Raw genomic sequence first — 27,935 nt, forward strand, 5'->3', positions numbered from 1 at the left:
CTGAAAGTATTCTTTGTCCTTAATTGATGTGGATGATCAAATCTATTACCTCACTTGGAATTAACATTAGGATTTTGCTAGATGTCACTGTTTGGATTGAGTAAGATTTTTTGCATTCAGGGTGTGTGATTCCATGTATCTTCTAAAAAATGTCTTAAAGCAACAGTTAATTTAGGGTTTGTGATTTAATCGTGCAGAGCTAGGAAATGAGTGAATGAGAGTCATCAGTTTCAACTGTGCCAGTTTATTCATCTGTATGAAAAGGAGTAAAGCAGTAACCTAAATGCTGAGGAGTTGATTTAAATGATTTCAGACATCAAATAGCTTTGGACTTTATTGTGAATGTGTTTATATTTACATGTGTACACTTAAAAGGGGAGAGGAAATCCTGGAGCTGCATATTGCTGTCAGCTGGGAAAGTACATCAAGGAATGGTTGCTGTATGTTTATTCTGTTCTTGTTCTCTTCTTTACGCATCCACTAGCAGTACTTATTAGAAACAGGATACTGTGTCAGATGGACCTTGAACCTGAGTTAGTATTGCGTTTTTGTGTTTGTAATAAAATGTTTTCTGTGTAGGAGCGTGTCATTAGGAAGTTAAATTTTAAATTAGGCAGGTGTCAGAGCTGTAAGTTTTTAAGAGTATAGTATAAAAGTTAATACCAGGTACAGAAAAAGCAGGCTAAGGAATATACTATTACTTTGGAAGTTTATTTGCGTTTTTGTTAACAGTTTTAGGGCATCCCAACACCTGATAGGAAATAGTCACAAATATGTTTTCTAAGCAGCAACTTCCAGTCCTTTCCTGAGTGCCTTGTGGGAATGCTGTGCTTCTCATGAAGATGACACTGAATCTGCTGCAACTCCCATTTTATGATGTTGCAATGTTGCCTTTCACTGAAACTCCAGCCTTAGTTCTGCTTTCATGCACTCAATCTCCCCTTTTTGTGTGGCAAGCACCCAGGCCACCCCTGAGCCTTTCATGTGTCTCCAGCTGTGGAAGGGAGCAGAAGGGATCTATAAAAACTCATTCAGTAGCCTCTTCTCTCCAAACTGGTTCTTCTGTGTTAAGTTTTACTGTGGAACTTGCTATGATAGTGAGTAAAAGCAGGAAAAAATCCAGTCTTGCTGCTAGCAAAGTGTCTTTTCATTGCCTTCTAGAGTATCTTTTGGAAAGTTGTTGCAGTTAGTTAAGCAAGTTTGACCATCTAGAACTACATGAATTATGTGTAGGAGTGATGAAAGCTTCCCACATAGTTGTGCTAATCCAGTTTAATCCCAGGCTGTGGTGTATATATTCTTCCTGACCACATCTCCTGCTTGATGCTGGTTTTTGTTTGTTAAGGAAAAGATGGAGTATATAAATTGAGTCCTCCTAATTTTAGTCTTAGAAGTACAATAATATAGCTGAATTTATTTATACCTGCTTTCAGTGAACTGTGGACATTTCTATCACAAGTGATATCATATACTCATCTAATACAGACCTTGCTCTGTATTACAGAAATAGATAGGGCGCAAACATTACTTAATACACTTCAAATAACTTTTACACTGCAGTATCCTTAAAAGCCCTTGACAGCCCAGACCACTAGGTCTGTCCCATGTCATGTTGGCCACATGGCAGGTCTGAGAACAGTTCTGATGCCATGTTTTTGTATCTTACTGAACCATTTTTGAGCATTACCACGAGGTATTCAGTTAAGCTCTTTGAAATATGAGTTTTCAAAGACAGCAATAGGTGATAGATACATTGACATGCTCTTTATTTTAGCTGGCAGTCTTGCATTTGGGGGAAAACCAGCAGAAATAAAAAATAAGGCATGTCTGAATAGGCACAAAACTTCGATATTCTTGAATATCTGCTTTCATTATGCTTAATTACCAAAGAACACAACTTGAATTTTCCCCCTGCTTTGGTAGGCTAACAGATTCCATGTGTTCTTAAGCAGTATCATCAAGCAGACTAGTCCTTGGGACTCCAGGTTTTGTCCTGAAAATGTTTTATCAATTTACATTGTGAATCATAGCTAGAATCAATCTTACCTCACAGTTGTAAGCTCTGAAGAAAAGATGGGCTGCTAATATACAAGGGTTTTTGGTATATTTTGTCTCTTGGGATCCCATCTTGCTACAATGGCCAACTTTTTTTTTTTTTTTTTTTTTTTGGTCAGTGATGTAATAAGCCTGCAGCAAAAAGCTCACGAAATGAACTCTTTGTTTATATTCTCAATGACATCAGTATTTAAAGATAATGATCGAATCAGTCCATAAACTGTAACTACAAACTATATTAAAGAGGAGTTATATTATATATAATACAAATTGGTGATCCGAGCTGCATTGTAGTTTGCAGTGTGTGGAGGAGATGGTGTCACATGAACATGGGAGGAATAGGCCTGCTTTGACCCTGTTTTGACTGTCAGGTGCTTGCCATACATGCACCAGGGCTGCTGTGTCCTGCTCCCCACGTGTGTTCCATGGTCTGCTGCTCCAGTTGTGCAGTTTATTGCCAGGAGGGAGACATGGGTGGTTTTGGTTTGTAGGAGGAGTAGGCAGTGCATAATGGAGTGTTGACATTTGCTGAATGTTGGTGTGCACAGCTAGTTATGGTCTGGAGGTTATTGCTGACTTTCAAACCAGAGTAATTAGCTATCATGAAGCAAAAAAATGAGCATCTTTACTACAGGCAAGAAGTCACAAGTACTTAATTTAGCACACATTCGGTGTAGTGGTAAAAGGCTTACACCTAAAATTTTGTACCAGAATTTGCATATTGTTCATGTATAAAATGGGATTATATGTCTGAAGTCTTACAGATGTTTATACCTTAGATAAATCTTACCTGTAGCTATTTTGAAATCATTGTTTTGCTTAATTATTATTTTAAGACAAATTTATCTAGGACAGGTGTGGAGGCAGAATAAATACGCAATTTGAAATCCTCTCTCCCCCCAGCTAAAATAAGTCTTAACTTCTGTTGTTTCTGCAGGGCTTCATAGAGAATCAGATATTTGGAAGTTAACTACTTTAAATTTATTCTCCTAACATTTAGAATGAAAAAAATGAAAGTATGTAGTATGTCATATTACTATTACCTTTTCCCTTTTCTTTCAGACTCCATAGATTCTCATCTTGGCAATCTGAAAAATGCATTATCTTAAGCCCCTGTTGAAGTGAAAAGTTATCCAGGTAGGACTCCCTTGTGGTGATGCTTGCTCATTGTTTTCTGATACTGAATCAGGCTGTTGGTTGTTTTCGACAATCCTGAGCAATAAATAGATGTGTGTAGATTAGTATTAAAGACCAAGAATAATTTCATATTGTGCTTAATATTAATAAATAGAGTTGTGAAAGTGTTGTGCCATTATGTGGTATAAATACTGTGTGTTGTAGAATTGTGAATTACTTTATTGTCTTGTAAAGACAGCCTCTTTTTTTGAGTCAAGAATGACTAAATTTTCTTATGTTATTTCATCATGTATGATAATAGAGGTTTTGAAAAAAGAGGAAAGTTTTGCAAATACAGCCAACAGTTAGTGAGGACTGACTTTGAAACATTGCATTATAAACTGCGTAACAAGCTTAGGTGTAGAGTAAAACTGCTTCAGAGCTACTAATTGTGTCTCAGAATTTGAAAACCCACATACCCATTTATAAAAAGAGCATAGAAAATCTTTATTGCTTTCATAATATATTGTTTGGTGGATTGAGTTTGGTTTAGCCAGTGAAACTGTTCTGAGAGGAACAATGTAGTTTCAGATACGAAATGCAGAGCTGCTGTTTCAGACAATATGCCATGAATGCTATCTAAAGAAACAGACTTGACATTGCTAATTATACACGAGAGCGAAGTATATTTATTTCATACATCGATGAGACTGAATTAGAAGCTTCAACTGGCGTATGGAGAGGGATTTTTTGTGTTTTTAGAAAACACCTTACAAGTTCAGCTGGTAACAAGCCTTGCTTATTTATCACGGTCCAGAATAGCTGTAAAACAGGAATTAAATCTGGTCTAATTTTGAATCTAAAGAAACAGTCCTGAATTTCTTCAGAGGTTTGACAGTTATAGTAATGAAGATTTTCAATGGCTTAATAGATACTGTGATAGACATTTTCAATGAATAGCTGTTCATGAGCAGTTAATTATCTCATTGTAATCTGGGTCATTTGGGAAGCTGTGAACACAGTTAATTTCTGTGTTAGGATTGCAGTATATGTGAAATGTGCATGTGGAAGGGGGAACGCAAAAGCTTCATCATTTTGAAACTAGCAAGGCTGGAGAAGTGACCAAAACCTACCTCTCATTGAGCAGCTTGCTGCCTAGTTGACGTGAATGAAGGCTAAAGCTTAACGACGGTGTGAAATCTCTGCTCTAAATCATATCTAAAAATCTTTGCTCCTCTATTAATGCTTTCCCTCCTACCAGCCCAAAGCAGTTACAGCTGCTCCCACCAGGACAAACAGCAGCCCTTTGTTAGCTGCCTTGCCTGGGGCATACCCTGTCTGCACTGGTGCTGCTCTCTTGCCATCTGGGAATCCCAGAGACCCTGAAAGGAGCCTTTTCCTGCCTAGTCTCCAAGGTTAACTGATGCAGTAAATCTGTGTTACCTCCAGTACACATCGAGCTAACCTGTGACTTCAGTCCCAGCATTTAATTTCCTGTGGGGATGGGAACATCCAGTCTGTACCACAGATTGTAGGCTTCTTAATCAAAGATTGGTTACTCCTCCAAGGATCCAAATCTGTGACTTTAATAACATCAAGATTATACGTGCTAGAAACTTTGTCTTGGTATTGAAATGACACTACAAGTACTACAGCCCATCGAGTCTGAAAGGGCCCTGCTTAAGCTGCAGTTCGTGACTCCCTGCTTCGAAAGCTTGTGAGTGTTTGAAATACGATACAGACGGTGACTTGGACCACCTTCCAGCTGCCTCCACCAGTCTGAGCAAGTATCGAAATGGCAAGCAAACCTCAGAGGATAAAACTGTGAATGGCATGCTTTGAGCGAAGTGCTGAGGGTGCCTTTGGTCCCCCATCTGACTGCTCTGAGAGTCATGTGTCTGTGCCGTGGGACCTGGCGAGACACCCTGGGTGCTTCTCAGGGAAGACTGGCTGGCTTCAAGAAACCTTGATCGTTAAAATGGAGAGCAAAAATCATGTGCAGCAGCTGAGTACTGAGGCAAGATAAAAGTCAGTTGTCCAGCAAACACATTTTTGGATTGAGTGTAGAAAAGACAGATGTTTTACTTTGTGTAGAACCACGGCTACAACTTGCAAGTGCAGATGGTTGAATGCTGTTGTAGTCTCCATCTGTTTATTGATGCTGGAAGATGGTGGGCATGCTGGCAGCCAGACTGAGGGAGAAACTGTCACTGGAAATAGCAGATTTCTGGACTGCAGCAGTGGAGGAAAATGTCTTCCTGGGCAGTTAGATGTGCAGAGTTCGGCTGTGCCACAAAGGGAAGGATTCACAAGGCAGTTACTGGAGGAGGGAAGTTACAAGGCACAAGTTACAAGTGACTTACTGGGAGTCAAATGACCACATTGATGACTGGATAAAAGTTGAAAATTCTTTTGTGCCAGCTGTAAAGGCTTTTGCTTCCCAGAAGCTATGGAAACTGTTTTCTAATGCTATGTACTGTATTAAACATTATTTAAACTCCTGATTTCATGACATACGCATTTATTACTTAAGGAAGATAATGAAGATTCCTTCTCATTAGGGCCTTTTATTGAACTTGTTCACATTGATACAAGAAGATTATTAAATACCTTCATTTCCAAAGGAAAAAAGCTTGGGATAGAAACAGAAGGCTGTTAGAAACCAATACAGAAATTTGTCTGAAAAGAAGACTCTTCAGCTGACATGGCTGTGGAAGAAGAGTTTAAATATTTCAGGTACAGAAAGATATTCTAGCAGAGTTGTAAAACATACTTTTTTCCAGATACCTGATTTTAAAAGGCACGTGCAGGCATTAATACGGATTTTGTTAAAAAACAAGTCCACACATTCCACACAGCACAGGAGTCTTAGGTAATACCTGTTAGTTAGGAAAGGTTTGCAAACTCAATAACCTTTTCTCACAGTAGAAGCTGGCTCATCTACTAATTATATTTAATAAGTCATAGAATACCAAGGGAACTTAAGAAATTTTGCCAAATGCTCTTTTTCTTTTCATATTTAGAGAAGAGTCATGTGGGGTGTGAGCGACCCAAATCAGTACTGGCTGGTTATCATCACCTTAAGTGACTGAAAAAAAGTATGGAGAAACGTACCAACATGTGTAATATGAAGATGGGTCATCTCAACCCAGTAACTCTGAACCAGAGAAGTGGTTCACTTATGGCTCAGCAAACCAAAGGTGGTGTTAGCTTTTTCTTATGGTCCAGAACTAAAGCATCCTGTAGGAAGATAGGTTTAGGTAAATACTCTGTTTAACTGTTCTGTGAATAGAGGTGGACAGCAATTGTAATACAGTGTTTAATTCTGTAGCTTTGTTGTATAGGTGGACATGTGTAATCGCTCATGGCTGTTGAGTAAATGTCACTTCATTAATGTTGAATTTGTATTTTACTCCTCAGACTTTCAGCTTTATCACACTATTTAATGAATTCCAGATAGCTGTTTTGACTTCCTATGGGTGATAGCAATTACACTTGAAAGAAAACCAGATCCATTCTGGTTTCTTTTTCCAAGAACTGAGCTCACCATTTTTAAATGCTGCGAACTTACATCAGGGAGTTAAATGTCCCACCTTATTAAATCACTTACTCTGTCTGCTCTAAAGCTTTCATTTAGCTTTGATATAGCATTAATACTTAAAATGTATATATTGGTTCAATAGACACACGCATTATTTATCAAAACACTGCAGCTTATTAAAACAAACCTGCTGTCATCACAGGTGAGAGTCTAGAGTGACACGTAGTGCCAGGAAGTGTGTTGTACATTTTCACAAGCTGGTTAATTGGAATGGTGGGTACTTCAGGAAGAAAAAACAAAAGTTGTGGATGCCTTATCCCTGGGAGTGTTCAAGGTTGGGTCAGATGAGGTTTTAAGTAACCTGATCTAGTGGGGGGTATCCCTGTGGTGGAGTTGGAACTACATGATCTTTAAGGTCCCTTCCAACCGAAACCATTCTATGATTCTATGAAAAAAAAACACCAATTAGGTAATACGAATGGAGTATCTCCAGAATCTTGACAAGAAAATGCACGTTAGTATGGTCTAAGACTAACAGACCATAGTAACAGGGAAATACTAAGTAATTGGACCTTCTGTGTCTGTTTGGTGTGTTTGTATTAATCTACTGTGTCAGAGCATCTACATGTTTTAATTGAGATTTCTTACATTTGCCCACATTATAAAGATCTAAGTAATAAATTTAGTTATCCTCAGTTGTCTAAAAGCAAACCTAATCTTGTGTGTGATACTTACGGTTAGACATTTGTTTAGCTGCTAATTTGCAGCTCATAAGGTCACTCAGCAGTGGGTTAAAAATAAGTGTGTCTTTCTTCCAGTGCCTGCACAAGCATGGTTGGAGTTGCTGCGGTCCGTCTGCAGGATTCCAGCATGCTTCTGTTGCTCCTGGCTCCCAGGCTACAAGGACAGTGTCCTCACTACAGAGACCAGACGTTTTCATCCATGTCCTTGTACTGGGGTGCTTCTCATTCACTGGCAGGTCAAATTCAAATGCTGATTTCCCTTATTTTTTAGGTGTGCATTTGAGAGGACAGTGAGCCAAGGGCTAACTTTCCCTTTGTGCCCTCTAATTAGTGCGGGCCTCCCAACCCATGTGCTGGCCATCGCACATGAATGAAAAGCATACTGTCACCTTCTTCCTTTCTCAAGCAGGGCTAGGTTTTGATTCTGCTTTAACAACTGTTAATACCTCTCTGCTGTTGTTCCTTTTATCATTTCCTGAATAGTGGAGATTAGGAGAATATTTTCCTCTGTATATATTTTGCTGCCTTTAGAAAGAAGTAGATCCCTCTGTAGTTCTTGGAATGCTTTTTAGAGGCATTAAATAATATATTGTTCTGAATTAGTAAGTAATAATATGACTTTTTCTTCTTGAGAACTCATTCTTGAATTGTATGCCAAGATGTTATCTTCCCACTTGAATGCTTGACTAGAGATCTGAGATTTGATATGGGTGTGTGTGACAGGCACACATAGCCTGCCTTCCCCGTGGAGAAGTAAGAACATGCCACAGCCTGACTGAAAGCCCAATGTCTAATTACCTTATGCTAAATCTTGTGATGTTTTTTACTATGTTGTAATAGGAAAGGTAATCCAAAATCCAGTGTTTACATGTTGCAGATCGCCTCACAAATCTAGAAACTAGAAGTTACAAACACATGGGAAACTTTGTAGTTAGATAATTTTTTTCCAGGGGGATTGGGTGTTTCTATACATAAACTCTCTCATATGCACATCTACTATACATAAAAATTCTTTCATGATGTATGTTTTAAGTACAAGACAGTCCTCACTGCAAGGAGACTGAATGTGTGTGGGTATATGTGCATCTGCAGCTGTTATCAAGGGAAACATTTGACCTTGAGTTTCAGATGATTGTTGTATCAAACCTCTCTCACTAATGAGTCTTTCCCACCTTCCTCTTCAGTGAAACCTTTCTCAGGCTGGGGAAAAAGGCAAAAAGAGTGACGAAGTGCAGAAAGGAAAATATCAGATGCTTGCCATTCTTTTTGTAGAATCAGCACATTTCAGGAGAATTTCCTGAACTTCTACTGGAGTGGAACAGGGAAGTAGTTCTGGAAATAGTAAAGCTAAAGGAAAAGCTCAAGTAATCCACTGGATCCTAGAGGAATCTTGTAACAAAAGGTGGATAGTAAAAACTTTAAATAAAAGCCTCTTTTTAAGGGGTCAAGGGATGAGCTGTTTGGGTCACCAGGTAAGGAACTGGCTTCAGCCCTGACATGAATTGATGTAGTGGTACCATTGCCTAGGTCAGTGGTTCCCAATCAGTAAGTTGCATTGTCATGGGGCATAGCATTTGTTCTGTGTTTCCTTTTCTTTGTTAGACAATGCTGAAGAGAGAACAAACAGTATTGTCAGGCTGGCTTGGACTTCTCCTTGTAGCAGTTCCGTAATTGATGCTGAGACATTTCCTTCATGTAGCTAAACTGGGCTGTGTTCTGGCAGTCAAACTGAGGTAGATTTCTTTCTCTGTTGCTGATGTCTTATCAGAGGGTTCCGGATCTGACCTATTTTCATGGGAGTCTTTGGCTTGTGACTTGGCATGGGATTGAACTCTCAGAATGTCCTATGTGGTTTTACAAACTTGGAATTAAATTTAAATGAAGAAAGAAGAAGAACCTTGCCAATAAAAACTGCAGGTTTGTGTGACTATCAGCCTGAAGCCTAGCATAAACATCTATACCTGAGATCCTGAGAATGCCCTAGTCATATTTCAAAGATAGCGTTTCAGAAAGTATTGTTTCAAAATAATATACTAAAAAATGGCTGTGCTACTTGGGACACAGCATTTCTTTGCTGTCATTGCAGTGACATAATAAAATAATTCAGGCTGCCTGGAAACTGGTTGGGGTGAGTGTAGGAGAGTAATCAGGATATCTGAAAAGGAATTCTGTAAATAGTTCATGGGTGCAGCTTGGAAGAAGCAGACACAAAGCCAAGAGTATTTTGAGATGGGTACAGTTCTTAATATCTGTGTTTTCTGAGTGCTCTAAGTTAGTTTTGTATAGACAGCTTTTCTTTTTGTATGCTTTGCAGTGCTTACAGTGTTTCTGAAGAGTTCAGTTGCCTTTTTTAATGCTTACCTTAAGGGAAGGACCTTTTGTGATACAAAATATTCTTGGTAACTTTATTCCACTTTAAGGTAAGTTTCTACAAAAATGAATAGCACTTCAAGCAATTTGTGTATTTACAATTTTGTAATATTTAGAGAAATGAAAACCAGTTCAAGTAGGTTTCATCCTCCAGTTTATCTACTTTTGTATCAGGCTGCTGAATGTCAAAATTTTATTGTCAGAGGATCTATATATTATATTGCTGTAGTTTTGTATTTTGCTATCTAACACTATGGCAAAATAATCAAAACAGTCTACAAACAGTTAACTGAAATTTATCTTAGCAGTATCCAATATATCCCTTTCTGCATGTGATGGAGAGAAATGCAGCTAAAGTTGAGATGAGTATTCCTACTTCGTGGTGCAAGGGAGATCAGCTGGTGGGTTATGAGGAGGCTGTACGGAGGCCAAGAAGCAGAAATCCATTTGGCACTTCCAGATGAAAAATGATCAAAGACTTGAGGTGGAGTGGCAACAAAGATGTGAAAGTGGTCATTTGAGCTTGGCATCTGCTGCTAAGGACCAGTTTGCCGAGATTAGTAGGGTAGGTCAAGTAAAATGTGTCTGCTCGTTCTCAGCAGGGGTAATGGGAGGTCTTTTATGGATCTTTCAGCACACCTTTTTTCAAACCTGTCTGAAATATGCAGCCATACATCTAGAATATACTATAAATCAGATCTGTAGGCTCTCATATTGAATAAAAGAGTGTATGGTGTTTCGATGACAGGGTTAAAAACCACTGGTATTCTATTATAAGCAGATGAACTAAAATGGTAGGAGAATGCTGTGGTGTGATATAAACTAACTGAAAATGGATTGTAATGCTGTCTTGCAGCTACCACGCTCTGTGCTTCACTAAGAGAATAAAGCTAAGAAAAATACAGATTGAGATTAATTTACATAAACCGTATGGCTCAGACACAAGTTTTATTCTTGTTCTGAAAAACTTTCCAAGGGTTTAACCACAATAGTTTTGCAAGGAATAGGGATATATCTTTGGATGTCAAGCAAGTTGAAAGGCTGGTATGCCTGAAAGACTGACTGCTCTTTTGAATTATAAAGGTTAGTCTAATAGAATATGTTATTCCTGGGACTGTTCATGTCTAAGCAATTGTCTTAGACCTTCATGATTGCTGTAGTTTTTCTGGTTAATGATGTGAGGGCTAAAGTGGTGATTTGAACCTTTCACCAGCAAAGCTGTTTTTGACTCCTGCCTGAGATGAAGATAGTAAGGGTTGTACCAAATAAAGAGCCTGTTGAGCATCCTAGATGTCATATTGTTTGGGCTAAGATGATCTTCTCTGTGTGTGCAGAAGGCTAGGGGTGCAGATCATTGGACTGCCTGGTTGCACGGAGACCAACTAACCTGAGCTCTTTCAGATTTGTGAGTACAGCATGAGAGGTGTACTTTCTGAAGAGGCAGCATGAACTTACGAGAAGTGAGGTTATGGGTCTAAGATATTTATGAAAAGACACTCTGTGAAGTTTATTCTTGGCAAAGTTTGTCCTGCTGTGGTATTAATATCTGGTTTTGCTTTCTTTTTTTTGTGGTGTAATTATTCAGGGGTATTGCCTGACAGATGGTTATATCTTTGAGTTGTATCGGAATGATGTTATTTGCTTGACAGTTATTGTTCTCTTAGGAACGTGGGACAGGAAAGGACCTGCCTATTCATCAAGTTTATTTTCATGCTCTTGTAGGTTTTATGTCATACAGATACAGACATATGGAGCACTGACTTCAAAGCAGCTGAGCCTTTTCCCCTTGCTATTTTAATTAGAAGCCTCTTCCAGTGCTAAATTCCTCAACATGATGAAACTGCTTACAGTGTTCAACCTAAATTTATTCATCAGTTGGTAACAGTCTTGTGCCAAGACTGTCCTTTTATTTTAAATAGATTTTTCTTACTGTTTTATAATTATTTGTGTGTTTATACACGGCCCTTGCTTTTCTGCTCAGCTTTATTTTTGTTAGGCTAAGGCCAAGTCCTTGCAGCCTCCCTCAGTTCTGTTGAAAGAGCAAAAGGAAGGAATGGGTAGTTGGAGACTTTTCAGCTTTCATGTAGCAGGTTTTTCCAGTTCCCTGAGAAGGGTGTGTCTTATTCTTTGTACTATTGCTGATAAAAGAAGTGAGTAGTAGCTTCCTTGTTATTGTGGTGCACCAACAGAAACACAGAAAATTTTGTATTTTAAACTCTCTGAAAATTGTCTTTGAGTAGCAAGATTGTTCAAACAGTAGAGACTCGTGGTGTATCCTCTGATTTAGGAATGCAGGCAGTCCTATGAAAATGGTGTTGAAAGACAGGCAGGTGTTTGATTGCTTCAAGTGTGTGGGTTCCATTTTATGTTTTTTGTGTTTTTCCTTAGGCTGTTAAATGTTCAGATCAGTATTCTGTGGCTGATCTGTGCACAGACAAATTCTTTGTGCATTTTTAATGACTTACTGCTAAAATATGTGATCAAAGATAAATCAGACCTGTTACAAAGGAATCAAAAACTGGAATTATGTTTAAATATTTTTCTGACTAATATTTATAGACACTTGCTACTTGTAAGGCTCTTAGTAAATCAGTGTGCTCTTCAGATATTTATATTCAAAAGATATTAATGGCAGATGCAAAAGATGGATCCATTTTTCAGAATTTAGGTACAAAATTTTAAGAAAAAATAATTTTAAAAAGCTTCAGTAGGAAGACCTGACCTACTTTCTTCCCATTTAAAATCCTAAAGGCTGTTGTGTTGGAAAAAATAAAGCAAATACTGTTTAAACTGCAGTGGAAGGTTTTATGTCCCAGGTTTAAAAAAGAATGTAAGCCTTGTGGTGTTCAACACCACAGCCCGTAATGATCAGGCTCCTGGCTAAGAAAGCATGGAGGCAGGTATCTAAGGACCATATGATGATGAGATTCTGATTTCCTGATTAGAATTTGAAATCTGTAATGTGGAGCACTGGTGCAGTGGAGGTGGTTGGTAGGAAACCAGGGTATACCTTAGACATTTGTATGACCCTTATAAGAAAATAAATCCCATACCCCTTTCTGCACTTTTCTCTTAGGAAGATGCTTTTGGTACCTATCTTATACATAGTAGACTGGCAGTTAATTAGCTGAGGAGTCCAAGAAGTAGGAGGCCTTGTTCCTAGGTCCGTCTCAACCTGAGGGATTTCAAGCCCACATTTTTCTCTTCCGAGTGGCGTAAGCCAGTGGTTTGTGCATAGGTGGGGTATCTAACACCAGACTGCAGATTCAGACTTCTTGCCCACTGTGTTCAATCCATCAGTGTGCATTTCTGACTGCATTCTAGAATCACCGAATTGTTAAGGTCAGAAAAGACTTCTGTGATCATTGAGTCCAACCATTAACCCAGCACCACCATGCTCACCACAAAACAGTGTCCCCAAGTGCCATGGTCAACTTCCTCAGGGAGGATATGGCAGTCCTGTGTAAAGTATCCTGCAGGCTGATGTGCCAGGTATTCTCTTGAAACATGGACTCAATTCTTTTTTCTTTTTCAGGAAAGCAAATTCTGCTACTGGGGAGAAGGAAAATCAACATCTAAACAATGTGGTTTTATTCTAATTTAATATTTTTTGATATTATTGATATCAAAAATATTATTGATATTTTTGATAATATAATTGATAGCAATTGTTTGAGTACTGTTTCCTACTTAATGTTTGACCAGAAAATTTCTTAACGGCTTGAGGTACGGTAATAAGGAAATGGAATAGTAATGGCTGTCATTGATCATGTACTTCTGGGTGTGAAATTTGAGTTGTTTCAATTCAGGACTTCTTTTTTTTTAAAAAAAAAAAGCCCTCGTATGTATCTTTCTTTTCAAAGACAGACATTATGATTTTGAATCCTGATACAGGAAAACAAATGGGAATTTATAGCTCTTATGGTTTAAAATGAATAAAAGATATTTTCTATATTTGCAGGCTATACTGGAAAATCCAAGTGTGAATTTACTCATAAAGTTAAATAATTTCTTTTCTTTTTTGTTTCTAAGTGGTGACATAACACTTCTGCAAAAAAATTCCTACTCTGTTCAGTTAAAGAAGGCAAGATTACAGTGAATGGGAGACCTTAGAAGGGGGCAACCTAGCTGGGAAACTTACTGTTAAACTTCAAAATAATTTAAAAAATTTTCTTCACATTTTTCTATGGTTTTTTGGTCCCCTGTGTGATAACCCTTAAAAGTTAGGCTTCTACCTGGGAAAAGTTGTAACAGAATGAAATTTAGTCAATTTTGGCTCTTAAGGAGTTGCATAGCTTGAAATTGAAAAAAGAATGGGAAGAATTTTCCTCAATGAAAAAAATTAAAATGATCATGCTAACTGTTGGGTTTTAGCTCCAACCTGTTAAATATTCTGTGTTTCTCAGTGTGAGACAGTGGTTGCCTTCATGCATGAGTGACTTCTTGAACAATACAATTTCTGGATGGTATGAAGCAGAATTAATGAAAAAACATGTTGAACACTGGTATGATTGCACACTTTTGGGGTTGGCTGTAAAGCAGAAGGAAACTGTGTGTGCCCAGATGGCCATTATGGGATTGGTTTTTGTGTCCTGTATTGTCTGGAATATGAAGAAAGGGCAGTCCATACATCTGATCTGCAAGACATCTTACCTTAAAGTGGTTTCGTTGTCATAGCTGGCACAGTTCACAGCAAGGAGCACATGTGCAGTGTCTGAGATACCTCAACACGGCAGCTTCTGCCAAATTTCACTCAAGTTTCCAAATGTAATATTATGCTTATGTCCTATCCTGTCTCTGACACTGAATTAAAACAGCACCTGTTAATATTAAGAATAAATGAAATTACTGTAATGTTCAGGATAAAGAGGTTTTGGTGAAAGAAAATTGGATATGAGATTTAGATTTCCTGCCTAATTAAATATTTCAAGTGGTGGTTCTACTTCAGTTTTATTTAGAAGTTAGAAAGCAGTATTACAATGCTAGCACGTGCCCTCTTACTTAAATCTTCTTTCATGAGCTGGTTTTTGCTGACACTCAGTTCAAATGCTTTTAAGGAATAATGTGAAACACTCTGGAACATCATTTTTGTTTTTGAGATAAGTGGGGTTTTTTTCAGAAGCTTGTTATTCCTCTGCATGTTGGCTGATTCTCATTTACATTTAAATCAGCTTTAGCAGAGTTGTGTAGCTTATTGGTGTTCCTCTTCAGTCTGACAGCTGAAGAATAGCAGATGTAAGTATGAACATTAGGCTAAGGCTTGCATTACGCAGCCAACATTCATTTGTTCTGGTACTCTGGAGTAGAAAGTTAAAACACTTTCTAGTTTCTGCCTCAACACACTGGTTTCTGCCTGAACTAGTGAACATAGCTGAGTTTTTTGGGTTTAATACTGCTTTTGAATAGCGCTGAAATTACTAAAAGTGGTGAACATCTACTGTGGATTTTAGTGCTATGGGTAAAGAAAGGTAAAGCTACTGATGCACAGCTGTTTTTCTAACACCATAGCTGTCTTTCAGGATATTGTTTCAAAAGAATGTGTTTTCTTTAAGTCTGAAGAATATCTTGAAAAAAAGATCTGTTCTGGACTCTGTAACTGAATTTCTGTGAAGAGTGGTAGATAAAGGACCATGATCATCTAAGCACTGTTCTGTTTGTAGTGGGAAGAAAGAAGTGGGGGCAAGAAGATGATAGTGCCTTTATTAGGATGTCAGCAAGGAGATGACTGGGGAAGAGAATACTTTCTGTTGCTGCTCAGAATGAATGGTGTGTGGCTCCTTGGATGGGAAAGCAGGAGTCGCTGGTTGACAAGGACCAAGAGATCCAAGTGGATCTTAAGTTGGGCAATGTCTACCTTGCACTGAGAAATGCAATTAACATGACAGATTCTCCAAAAGATTAATTGTGGAGGAAGTTGTCTGGGAAGAACTGAGATAATGTGGGAGAGCTGGTTATGTTCCTTGATATGACAGTTCAGTACTTTCATCTCCTAATATCCATAATGAAAAGCACTTGAAACTGTTAGAAAAGGAGCAGAAGAACTAGTGATTTTAGTTGAAGAACACTGTTTCAGAGGTTCTCATGAATGTGCATTGCTTTCAGTGGAATTAATGGAGTAGAAAAACCTGCCCTCCAGATTTTATGTGATGATAGAAGTACCTTTCTTGTCTTCTTGGAAAACCAGGTTTACTTCTGTTTGATATACTTGTGCCTCCTGGGTGTGTCTTGTTCAAATGTCAGTCCTAACTTAGAAGCTACAGAGGTATCCTCCTCAATAAATCATTACTTGAGGGTAACACACACTAGGATTTTTTTTTTAATTGAAGTGGATATTTTTGGACAGATACTATTTTAAGATTATTTTAATGGAAGGGCTTCCTCTTCCTATTTTTTAAGTTGCTCACTCACTAGTGACAATAACAGATGAAAGCATTGCATTAGTTGATATGTTGGGGTGCAGAAGTAGTAAGAAGGTAATGAATTGTAGTTTGTTTAGAGGGGAGTAAAACCCCTTTGTTTTTATTTACCATGTTGTTAAGCTCAATGAAAAGCTTAAAAATAGTATTAGTAATCATAATATTAATAATAATTATTATATTTTTGTCCACAAACCTAAGTTTAATTTAGAAAGGCTGAATTATTTGTGTGTTATTTTCTTCGATCATCACTAGCAGTTTCACCTTTTTGTGATGTGTTTGGGATGCAGATTTCACAATAATTTGTTCAAGACTGGCGTTTGTAAATCGCCATTTTAAGATTAAATATTCTGACATAGTGTCACTAGCTAAAACTGTGATTGCATCAATTATAAAAATGTAAAGTAAATTTTTCATTGCTTTCAATGTCTGAATACATACTGTGAATGTCTAAAAAAATGGTGTTAAATTGCATTGGGAAGTATTTTGTTAGTATTATTACTGGTTTTCAAGTAAATTTTTGGAAGCGTTTGTAATTTTAAAAAGTATGTTGCTTTCTTGAATACAGTTCATAATATAACATCATTACCATTTCTAAAATTCCTTTTATGTCCTTTCATGTTTTTCTGTGAATGATACCATTGTTCCGTCACTCACTTGAGCTCATAAACAGGAAAATATTTTCCAAATTCAGCATCATGTCAAGGCTATATTTAAGTCTTAGTTATTTCAAATCCTGTAGTACTATCTGTAGGATATATTCTTTCCTTTGGAATAATATGGCATAATCTCTTTTGTCAATTGCTGCAATGTATTCTCTGTTCTTATAATACACAGCACAGCATCTGCTTGTGCTTCTCTCTGAAAAAATTCTGCTGCAAAAAATTTACAAGACTGTTGATTGTATCATGTAATTCTTGGTTTTTTTTATATTCTGCAGAATCCCTCTTTCTATACAGTTCTATACAGGGTTCCAGACCTCCCTTCAAACTCCTTCCCTTGTCTGCTCCTGTCCTTCCTGTCATTAAGTCACCAGTAATCGGCTGATACATAGGGGTCCACCTCCAGTCAGCCCTTAGTGACTGCCTTCAGATCTTCACGTGAATGTCTTGAAGCTTTCTCTCACAGAATATCCTAAACCAGAAGGCAGCTTGACTCCAGATTAGTGGTGACTTGTTTTCTGTAGTGGGGTGCTGAGGGGAGATCTCTGTGCCTGTTTTGTGGAGCAGTCCCTCAGTCAGAGCACAGAGCTGGGAGCGTTCTGTCTGCTCAGCATGCAGGTACTCTGGATTCCAAGCAACCTTGCACTGTAACTCACAGACATACCGTAGTTTCATAGCTGCAGTTAAAACTCTTCTAGCTTTCTAAAGTGGGTGGTATGTATTTTGCTAGCCTTTAATTAGATATTAATCACAAGTAAAGTTCTGAAGGGGCTGTCTTGAAACTGGATACAATGTGTCCAACCCAAATCTATCCTATTGGGATCTAAAGTCACAAGCTGGAGTGGTAGTTACAGATGCTAAGGGCTTAAGTACCTAAGTGTTTTCTTACATAGAACATAATTACTGGAGCAATACAAACAACTTCCAAATTGAAATTAACTTGCTTTTTCCAAATAGGCAGGTTGATCAGGTGTAGAGAAAATAAACAAAGACATGTTGTACTAGAAACTACGATTATATAAGGCCCAAGAAACATAACAAAAACCAAACACTGGAATCTTCTAATTTGTTTGGAATAGTCATATAAAAATACATGGTTGTTAAATTTTTTCTTGCGTATAAACTTTTACCAATTTATACAGGAATTGGTCACAAATTGAATGTAGGTAAGTATGTAGAACAGATGAAAGAAGATGCATCTAGAGAAAGGCAGAAATAGTCACGTTTCTGTGCCTCTGTTAATAAATTGGCAAAGACAAGACATTCCATTTCAAAACAGAATGAAAATGGATCCAAGCGCATGTGCAGATTTATTTTGTATCACAACGTCTGTATATTAATAGAATTCAGAGAAAAGAAGGCAAACTCAATTTGCTAATTTCAGTGAATAGATTTATTCATCTTCCTATTGAGTAATTGCAGAAGGCATTTTTCATTTTAATGAGTATTCAGAATTCTTTATCTCTTGGTTTTCTCTGTTTCCCATTAGAAATTTGCTGTCTTCAATGTGTTTGTTAGCACTTTTGTCAATATTGTATTTATTTCTATATCAATTAAGAAGTGATTGTAATGTGCAACTTGTAGACTCACTTAAGGAGGTATTGAATTTGAAAGACTTTATTATGTGATGGTGAGTTGTGGTTTAGTATGTGAACTTACTAAAATCTTCTTTCCTAAATGGGAAAAACAGCTTATAGAAAGTGTCAAATGGTAGCTCTACGGTTTTAAGTTAGATAGATAGATCTTAAGTGTGTCAGAACTTGGTTTGTTTCAAAATAACAATTTCCTTGTTATTACATGAATAAAAAGTACTCTGGAGAGACAGCTTTTTGTAATATATGGTCTTGGCTGTTGCATTCTAGAGTCTTCACAAGCTACATGTAAAGATACTGGGTTTTCTTTACTATATTCAACAGATATGTCAGGGAAAACAGACATCTCTGCTTAAACATAATACTAAAATACTGAGGGTTTATGTGTTTATTTCATAGTTGATGACTGATTGTGACAACCTGTATGTTGTTATTCACATCACAGTGATCTGCTTGTGATCACTTTCATGTGTAGTTTGGAGCTACTGCACTTGGCACTGTGGTGCCATCTCTCATCCTGTTGTAAATGGTTTTGTTTCACTTTTGTCTGGGATAAGCCCAGAAAAATGTGTATATGCACATCTTAGGCTTTACAAACTCTGTTTTCTTTTAACATACATTACTATGAAAACTTGTTTTTGAATTGCATTATGAAGAAAATGCCCACTTTTGAGGTTTGGGTGACAGGAAAATGCTTGGCTTAAAAAATTGAGAGACCAGGATAACTGCAGCAGGGTGGTGAGGCTGTGGGCTCATTCTTTTTCCCTAATCAAGAAAGATAAAAGAGATACAGCATCTTGTAATCAGCAGTAGAGCATGTGTCCCTGTTCCATCACCTGCTGCAGGTCTCATAATGAGATGGGTGTTGAATTCTGTGACCCAGTTACTGTGTACAGGCAGGTTGGGCCCTGCCTCCTACATACTTGCTGAAAGTACAGCAATGTTTCTGAGCTTCTGTACAGACAGAATAGAAATTGAAAAATCTACAGCCTGTTTCTAAAATCCTGGGCAAAATTATTTACCACCAAACTTTTGTAAATGCTTGAACATTTGCTTCTTTTCGTGGACTGATGTAATTCTAAATCTTCTGGGATATTCAGCCCCTGGAATAAAAAGAGAGATAATGGGGAACCTCATGAAATGGCTTCTCCATTAAAAGAGAATTTTGGTTTGAAGTTGAGGTGCTTGAAGGAGGACATGAAAGATAATTATAAATAGTGGGAGGAAATTAATAGGAAATTATTTTTTCACTATTTCAAGAATTTGGGGTACTGAACACAATGCAAAAAAAATGCTTTACACTTGACATGAGTTATAGAACTTATTTTCACAACATATTGTGAAGACTCAAAACAAAAAAACGGGTTCAACAAGGAGCTTTACAAGTCTGTCAGTGTTAGTGGTGGTAGTCCAGAGTCAGACTGACCCACGTGGATGCTGTGCTGCTGATTGGTGGGGGAAGAAATAATTTTTATTTGTGTCATCTTCAGTGTGTACTACAGTGCTGGCTCTCCTGAAGATAGGATCCTGTACTTAGTGGACTGTCACTGTGGCTAAGTATTGAGTGGTTTGGGGTGTTTCCTTAGTTACTGTTTTTATCTCCTATTTGAAGTTGGCTGAAGAGCAGGAAGGTGGTGTCACACCTTTGCCATCAGTGGGGGAATGTGAATCGGTCAGCTTGGGTCACCAGACGATTTTAGATTATCAATGACTTGCTTTCATGTTGAGGACATAAAGCTGACTTTCCATCTGTGTGCACATTATTCAAAAGTGGATGAAAAAGCAGCAAAACAGAGACAGGGTACAGCATAGAGTACATTCAGTTACTTAATACTTTCCTGCACGGTGTTTTTTTCAATGTGTAAATCTGGTGTTTCTCCCTCAGGTCATCATTAACTTGTTTGTGTATTTGGCTTAACTGACTTTACAGCCTCCCAGCACCTCCTGCAGATTAATAAGAGCAAGTTTCACCTTGATTTTTTTTAGACCTTTCATGACTTTACATGTGACATTCTTTCTGCTGATTGTCCATGACTAGTGCTTTCTGAGCTGCTATTTTAAAGAAGATGTGGTTTCTTGAAAGTGAGGAGAACAAATAAGGTAGCTCAGTTTATTGTGCCTAAACAAACCTTGATATAGATCTCCCTCTCCCTCTGGTGTTAGGTTGGTTTGTGTCTTGTCATCTGGAAATACAGGAAAAAAATTTGCATTTTCTCCTTCAGTCTGGAAAGATTTTCCTTTCTAGTGCAAGGAGAGCTGTGGAGTCTGAGAGACTTACACTAAAGTTTTGGAATATCTGTATATTGTTTAGGAGTGGGCCAGGGAAATTTTGTCTTTTTATGTTTCAGATTATGCTGTGTTTCATGTATTCTGCTGAGCTGGTTTTGCATCCATGGCCTGCCAAAAATACATGAGCTGAGAAGGCCCTTAAGGATATGTAGCAGAACCGGTAGTGCCAGTTTTTGTGGGGTCCAAGTGTAGTGCCCTCTTGCTGCTGTCTCTGTGTGTGGTGGTAAATGACTGCTGCTGGTTACTGAGCACCAGCCACAAGGATTCGTGCAGGGTTTCAGAAAGCCCCAGTTTGTTCAGCTCCTGAGCCATGGAGGTGTTGGTCGCTTTCATGATAATGTAGGTGAATTTTGTATTACGGCTGTGGGAATCTGTTTCTTCACAACCAAATTTGAAAGAATATGAGAAGAATAGTTGTCAGGTGCTCTAAAATGGAGCAGTTCTGAGATTTGCACTTACAGCTTGAGTTCATTTTGTATAAGTGTTTTGATGGTCCTACATCACACAACATGCTCGTTGAATAGATGTCTCAATCTCAGTTATTGTCAAAGTTGTAAGACTATAGTAAGGCCAGGTGATTACAGCTATGGCAAAAGGTTGGGGGAAAGGGAAGGTCAGCAATCATTATGGCATTGGAAACTGGAACAGAGAAACACATCATGCCCCTGCCTCTGCAACTGGGGTGTTCTAATGAGTTTAATCACACTTTAATTAGCATTTCTAGGTAATTAAAATTTTTCAAGAGATGCTGTTAAATAGATATATTTGAGTTTGAGTTTCCAGTGTGTGTCCTTGGAAGCTGGCTTCCAAATATCCTCTCTCTCTGTTCCACAGAGGCTTAAGTTCATCGTAACTGTGGTGTTGCACATACAGGTATTCATTAAACTGTCCTTAAATGTTAGATCATCTCAAAAAGGGTAGTAGAGATTAATCAGTGCTCCTGACCAAAGCCCATCTGTGCCTTCTCTTCAAACTTGGGGATTAAGTACAGTGATGCTTTCTTGAGTGAATATTTTGGAAATGTGTGAAAACTGTGAAGCTACAGTATAGTACAGAGAACTTACATAAGTCAAATTATTTTGTAATAACCAGATTTTACAACAATTTGTTAGCATTTACTTGAACATAAATTTCTAGATTCTTATTTGCCCTGAAACATCGTGACCTTTTCTTAAGACATTAATTCCTTTTTGTTAATGACACCTTTTTCCTTACAGAGCCATACAGTGTACTTCCATACATTTTTATATAAGCAGTTGGATAGCTTCACATGAATTTTCTTAATTTTTTTTAATTTTACTGATAAGAACAAAGGGAAACTTAATTTTTTAATATAATAATATTTTTGCTCTTAATTTCAGTAGAAGTAGCCAGTAAGTCATTGCTGAATTGGAAGTACAAAGAATTTAATAAATAATTTTATATTTCAATTAAAATTCAGATATACATTCCTATGATAGCACTTACCAGTAAATATGAATATAGTTGCATTTAAAAAATGAAATACTAGCCTCCATGATAATTTAGAGGAATAAATAAAATTTGCCATCTTTTGAGAAAGCAGAACAAGCAGATCTTCCTGACATGCTAACTTTTTCATTTGTATACAGGAAAACGAAAACAACCATTCCTGTATTGAAGTTCTGCTTGGTCACTTGGATTTTAGGCTAATTATTGAATTGAACTAGTTGAGTAATTTGAAATCAAAGAAATATTCTCTGCATATGTAAAAAGGCTGTGATACTATCCAGGGTAGTATTTCAGAAAACTCTGTCCATTGGAACCTATTTTAATATCTTCTATTGTTAGACTTTGAAATTTAGACAATTCTATTGTATGAATATTTTTAAAGGTTCTTACCTTCTGTCAGTTTGGGTCATGATTAGGTACTTACAATAACAGGTGTCTTTTTGAAATGCACTTACCTTCAGATTTTTTTAAAGTGAGAAGTTACTTCTAATGTTTCAGTATCTTTTGGTATATTGAGCAAGTAGTATGGAAGTGCAGAAGCAGCAAAAGGTCATCCTGTCTTCAGAGCTGCACTTAGATGGTTTGCAGCAAGTACAATACATAAGACAGCAAGTACAATACATAAGACAGTAAAGACAAATCGAATTCTCAGTGAGCATGGATTGTCCATACAGTGAGTGAGATGGGCCATATTTTGGGCAGTGTGAAGACAGAGAATGATTACTTAGGACTGTAAAATACGGATTTAGATGCAAGATAACCCAATGCTAACACAGAACATAGGTTGTTTTAAGGTATACTTGCTAGATTTTTATAGGAGGAGCCACCCTCACTTCCAGGCTAGCTTTTATGGTGAGATTAGATATTGCAAGTGTTTTCATCAAGGTTAGGAAGTAAACCTGATAGCAAATGCTTTGGTCATACTTGCTTGCACTTTGTTTTCAGGGATTCTTTTAGCTCTCAGTGAGTGCCAAGGCAATTTTTTTCTCCATTAGCCTCATACCCTTCTCCCTCTTGCACACATAAAGACTATTTTGCAGATTGCCTAAAACCCACAGGCAAGGGTGGCTTTATTTGAGGTTGAAAGATAAGAACAATGAAGCATGCATAACTGCTCATTGCAGACTGTCCTGCTGAACCACTTCCAAGAAGTGGCTGGTTATGTATAGCAGGGTGGCAGCTTTCTGGTGTTTCTGCTACAAGAGATGGTGGTTGGGCTGGGCACTACTGGCATCTGGCTTCAGGAATCAAGCTGACTGTTGGGGTCCCTCCCTCCTGCCATGTGGTCCTGGGAGAGGGGCCCTGGGGGGGAGGCACGGGGTTTCCCTGCCCCTGGTCAGCCTCGTTCCCATTGGTTGGTTTGTGTTCCCTGCGCAGGCAGGGACGCTCGGGTCCCATGACTGAGCAGTTCCTCAGCAGAGCTCCGGCCATGGGGCTGGGGAAATAAACATCTCTGAAACATCTAGCAAGAATCGGTCCGTATATATATTCTTTCCACGGACCTCGTTGTCTGATACACGTGTTGCAGTATCCCTGCTGTAACAATGGTGGATAATGCGAGCAGAACGATCCCCGATCCCTAAGTACAGCGACTGATTTGTGAGTAAACTCCAGATTTCTCTTCTTGTTTTTGTTTTGCTCTTCCATCTCTAAATTATGGAGGAGCCGTGGAAAGACTCTTGGCTCTCAGAGCTGCATATGGACATTTATCTTAAACTTGAAAAGATTCTTGAACAACGGTTTGTAAATTTTAGCTTAATTCAAGCTCAAAAGGAACTGAAACATTTCGTTTCATGGTTGTTTAAGAACTTTTTCTACATTTCTTGGGACTTGATTCTTACCGAAGACTTTTGGAAGACCGTTTGGACACAGTTAATTTCTGAGTCAAAATATATGCCAATGGAAGAGTATTTTCATGATATTATTTAATTACTGAGACTGTTGAACAATGTCAGCTGTGTCCTTGCGAAGTTAAAACTGCTTCAGGGACCGTGCAACCCAGGCCATGTGGACCGAGCCCTCTGCGAGCAGCAGCGAGGCAGTTCCCGTGCGCGGGCGGAGCGACGTGAGCTGCAGTGTCGGCAGCGGAGTGAAGTGCGGTGGTGCCTGCCCGGCCCCACACAGCGCGTGGTGGAGCGAGCCCCGTGAACGCCCGGCCGAGAGGGGCGGCGCGTGGCCGGTGGCCAGCGGTGATGGCTGCGGAGCGGAGCTGTGCCTAGCCGAAACATGCGCTGGGGCAGGGCGCAGGGGGGTCACTGCTCAGAGGCCCGGCTGAGACGTGGATGCAGCGCCCGGCAGCGGCAGCACAGCTGTGACCGGAGGAGGTGGCGGTGTGCGGGGAGCTGAGCAGTGTGGCCCGGCCCGGGCGGTCCCGAATGCGACCCCGGGAAGAGCGTGCAGGCACGAGCAGCCCTGACGGCCCCAGCAGCCCTGGCAGTTCCAACACGAGAGCAAGCGAAAACGAAAGAGAAAGCAAAAACACAGCGAGACAGAAAACAGCAGCCACTTGGAAAAAGGAAAAAATCATCGTAGCTAAGGTTTTAGGAATAGTAAAATGGTATAATGTTAAACAAAATTATGGAGTTATAGCAAGATGTGACAACCAAGAAGACATATTCATTCATAGAACTGCTATTAAAAAGAATAACCCTGAAAAATACATCCCAAGTTTAGGAGATGGAGAAGTAGTAGAGTTCAAAATTGTGCAAGGTAGAAAAGGGTTACAAGCATCGCAGGTCACTGGGCCTGATGGTGTTTCTGTGAAAGGCAGTATATATGCTAAAAATCATAGTCATGTTAGACAATATCTCCCTTGTAAACCCCCCCTACAGTCTCCCTTTCCTAATCCCACCTTTCCCTTTTACCCTATGTCCTATTACCCCCAGTGTATTCCCAATCCGTTTTTTCACCCATGGTTTTCCTCACAAAACCATGCCTTTGCCAATTGTTTCCCCAAAAATCCCTTTCCAATGCCAAGTGGGGGATGACGAGAGTGAGGGAAGAAATTAACTATTGTTGTTTAGAGTTCCAACAGGTACAAATGGAAGAAACCCTCTCCTGCCTCAGTTTCCCCACAAAGCATGCTCGGAGAGTCCTGTCTCCCTTCTCTCAGCCTTAAGATGTTCCACAGAATCTGTTTGGACATTTAAAGACTCAGGAGGGTGGCTTGTTTTGTTTTGAAACTGTCCTTGTTTTCAGTGTTAAGTTTTAAATCTCTTTTGTTAAAAATAAACAGGTGAAGTGTTGGGGTCCCTCCCCCCGCCGTGTAGCCCTGGCAGAGGGGCCCTGAGGGCACAGACACGGGGTTTCCCTGCCCCTGCTCAGCCTCGTTCCCATGGGTTGGTTTGTGTTCCCTGCGCGGGCAGAAGGACCCTTGGTCCCGTGACTGGAACAGTTCCTGGGCAGAGCTCCGGCCATGCAGCTGGAGAAATAAACATCTCTGAAACATCTAGCAAGAATCTGTCCATATATATATATTCTTTCCACGGACCTCGTTGTCTGATACACATATTGCAGTATCCCCGCTGTAACAGCTGACCAGCTGATACTGGTGGGTTGTCAAACTCCTTAGGTCCGAAAAAGCAAAGGGAAGAGAGTGGTGGCTAGGGTGGCTAGCTCAAACTCCACCTGTCTGCATCTATATCCAGTGTAGAACAGCACGTTTTCATGGTTGTGAAGAACTTACTGAGTGCCTAGTTGATGTATTTTATTACTGTATTCAGAGTTAAATCTATAGCTTGAGGCTTTGTTATTTTTGTAGGTACTTCCCTCTCCCATTTTTTTAAAGTTCCCCTTCTTATAGCAATAATTTATTTTTCAAATACTTGTGCATTTGCACATCGATAACTGTTCCACAAGTGCCTGTGTCATTATTAGTAACTGATCAACTATCGATCTGATGGCTTTTGTATTAAAAGTGATAGCGTTATCACAGGATGTTCAGTGAGTCAGGTATTCTGGAAACCCTGTTGTTCCTTCCGATTGCCCATAACTGTGGGGAGGTTAGAGGCTGGGCATGCCCAGTGTGGTTATTCTGTATTATTCAAGCATAGCAGTACAACAGATATTTTTTTAAATCACCTATCAATGCTCTGATTCGGTATTGCTTTCTAACCTAGAGGTCCTAGTTCTGATTATTTTTTCTGTAAGTTTGTAGTTCATGAGGGCCTGAAGGGGTTTTGTGAGTGTCCAGAAGAGGAAGGAGATTAGCAACTCTTACTCATCTTCATTTGTGACAGTATGTAAGATAAGTATTCATCACAAAAGTGCACTCTACTGATCTTCAAAAATGCTCTGTTTAATTATTTACATGTACTTGTATGTTTTGTGTGATTAACCCTTGGGGTGGGGGTTGGTTGGTTGTTTTCAATTTGGTTATTATCATTAATCTGTTTGTTTCTGTGTACAGTCTCTGCTTCAAATAGTGTGATGTGGTGCTTAGGAAAAAAAGTTATTCAGTAAGCTGTGTTTGTCTACAAGCTGTGAAGTTAGGAGTCTCTTATTTCTACTTGTTTTCACACTAGACAACAGTGTGAAAAGAGTTTTCTTTCTTCTCGCTGCTACCTTACTTTCCCAGCTAGGTAGGGGCAGGGCAGAGGCAGGAATTGTAGAAGAGACTTTGATGACCAGTGGAGCTGACCTTGGAGAAGCACAACTTGGTCTTCAAGAATGTCTTGAGTAACAACATATTTAAAACAGAATTATTTCAAAAGAAAATACTTTTTTTTTTCCTTAATGTGTGCTTGACATTTAAATGAAAAGAAATTTCCTTTTGAAAAATGAATTTGAATCTCTAAAGCTTTGGCCCATTTACCTAACAATAAAGATGACTGGATCTGTGTTGTTTCTCTATGTGTTCAGTTGTTTCTTCCACTGGGCTGTTGGATTCAAGAATTTAGGCCACACTGAGAAACTCTTCAGAGAGCTTATGTGCTTCTGCACTTCCATTTTCTTGCCACTCCCTGTGGCTGTTGCTGGCTATATTCCTTTCAGCTGAAAGGTGGTATTTTGTTTTGTTTCAAGCTGGTGGGCTACATAATGATGAAATATCTTCTGTATCCACTTCATAACTTCTAGGGACTTAACTTCCAGGTCCTAATGTTTGTTTAAGCTAGTTTATAATGTTATGAGTAAAAATTACAGTATTTGTGAAAATTAAGTTACATGTCAAAGCCCCCTTAGTATTCTTTAATCATACTGCCATACCCGAAATGAGCTGTGACAGTGATACTTTGGCAAATAATATACCATAAAAATGGTTATATTCTAATATTTTCCACAAATCTGAAGCCTACTGATGAGTGAGAGATGAGTAGTTATGAAACTGCATGAAATTTATACTACGTAATTATATTGCTCTACTGTAAAAGCTGACAGTGATGTGAAATTTGGCAGCAAATACTACTGCTGCATTTGCCCTTCTTTTGATCTTTATGACTTTTCTTCTTCTCCTCCTTTACCACCCTAGCTGAAGGTCACAGAAGATGCAAAGGAAAAATTTGGAGCATCATTTTTCTCTATCATGAGGCCAAATTCCAGATTTTGTAAAAGAGTCTACTGATTTTGCCATTGATGAGTAGATTCTGCTGTAAATCAATTCTGTTTTCAAGCACAGAGCATTAGTTCAAGAATATTGCAGTTGTCAAATGAGAAGTTACATGGACCAGATGGCTAATTGCTTG

At 38.7% G+C, this 27,935-nt stretch overlaps 1 protein-coding gene across 7 annotated transcripts in view; it reads left to right on the forward strand.

Moving 5' to 3' along the window:
• The window catches only part of MPP7 (membrane palmitoylated protein 7), a 158,145-nt gene that overhangs the window by 1,436 nt on the left and 128,774 nt on the right, over window positions 1–27,935 (forward strand). For 5 of the 7 annotated variants that reach the window (XM_039572031.1, XM_039572026.1, XM_039572052.1 and 2 more), the window contains exon 2: window positions 3,118–3,192. The exons of 1 other annotated variant lie outside the window; for it this stretch is intronic. The gene's annotated coding sequence lies outside the window, so the exon portion shown is untranslated. Of the gene's footprint in view, window positions 1–3,117; window positions 3,193–9,806; window positions 9,876–27,935 lie in introns of those variants that run through there. One more of the 7 variants, XM_020584257.2, reaches the window with a different exon arrangement.

Source organism: Corvus cornix, chromosome 2 (assembly GCF_000738735.6).
Source record: "Corvus cornix cornix isolate S_Up_H32 chromosome 2, ASM73873v5, whole genome shotgun sequence".
Classification (NCBI taxonomy): Eukaryota; Metazoa; Chordata; class Aves; order Passeriformes; family Corvidae; genus Corvus; species Corvus cornix.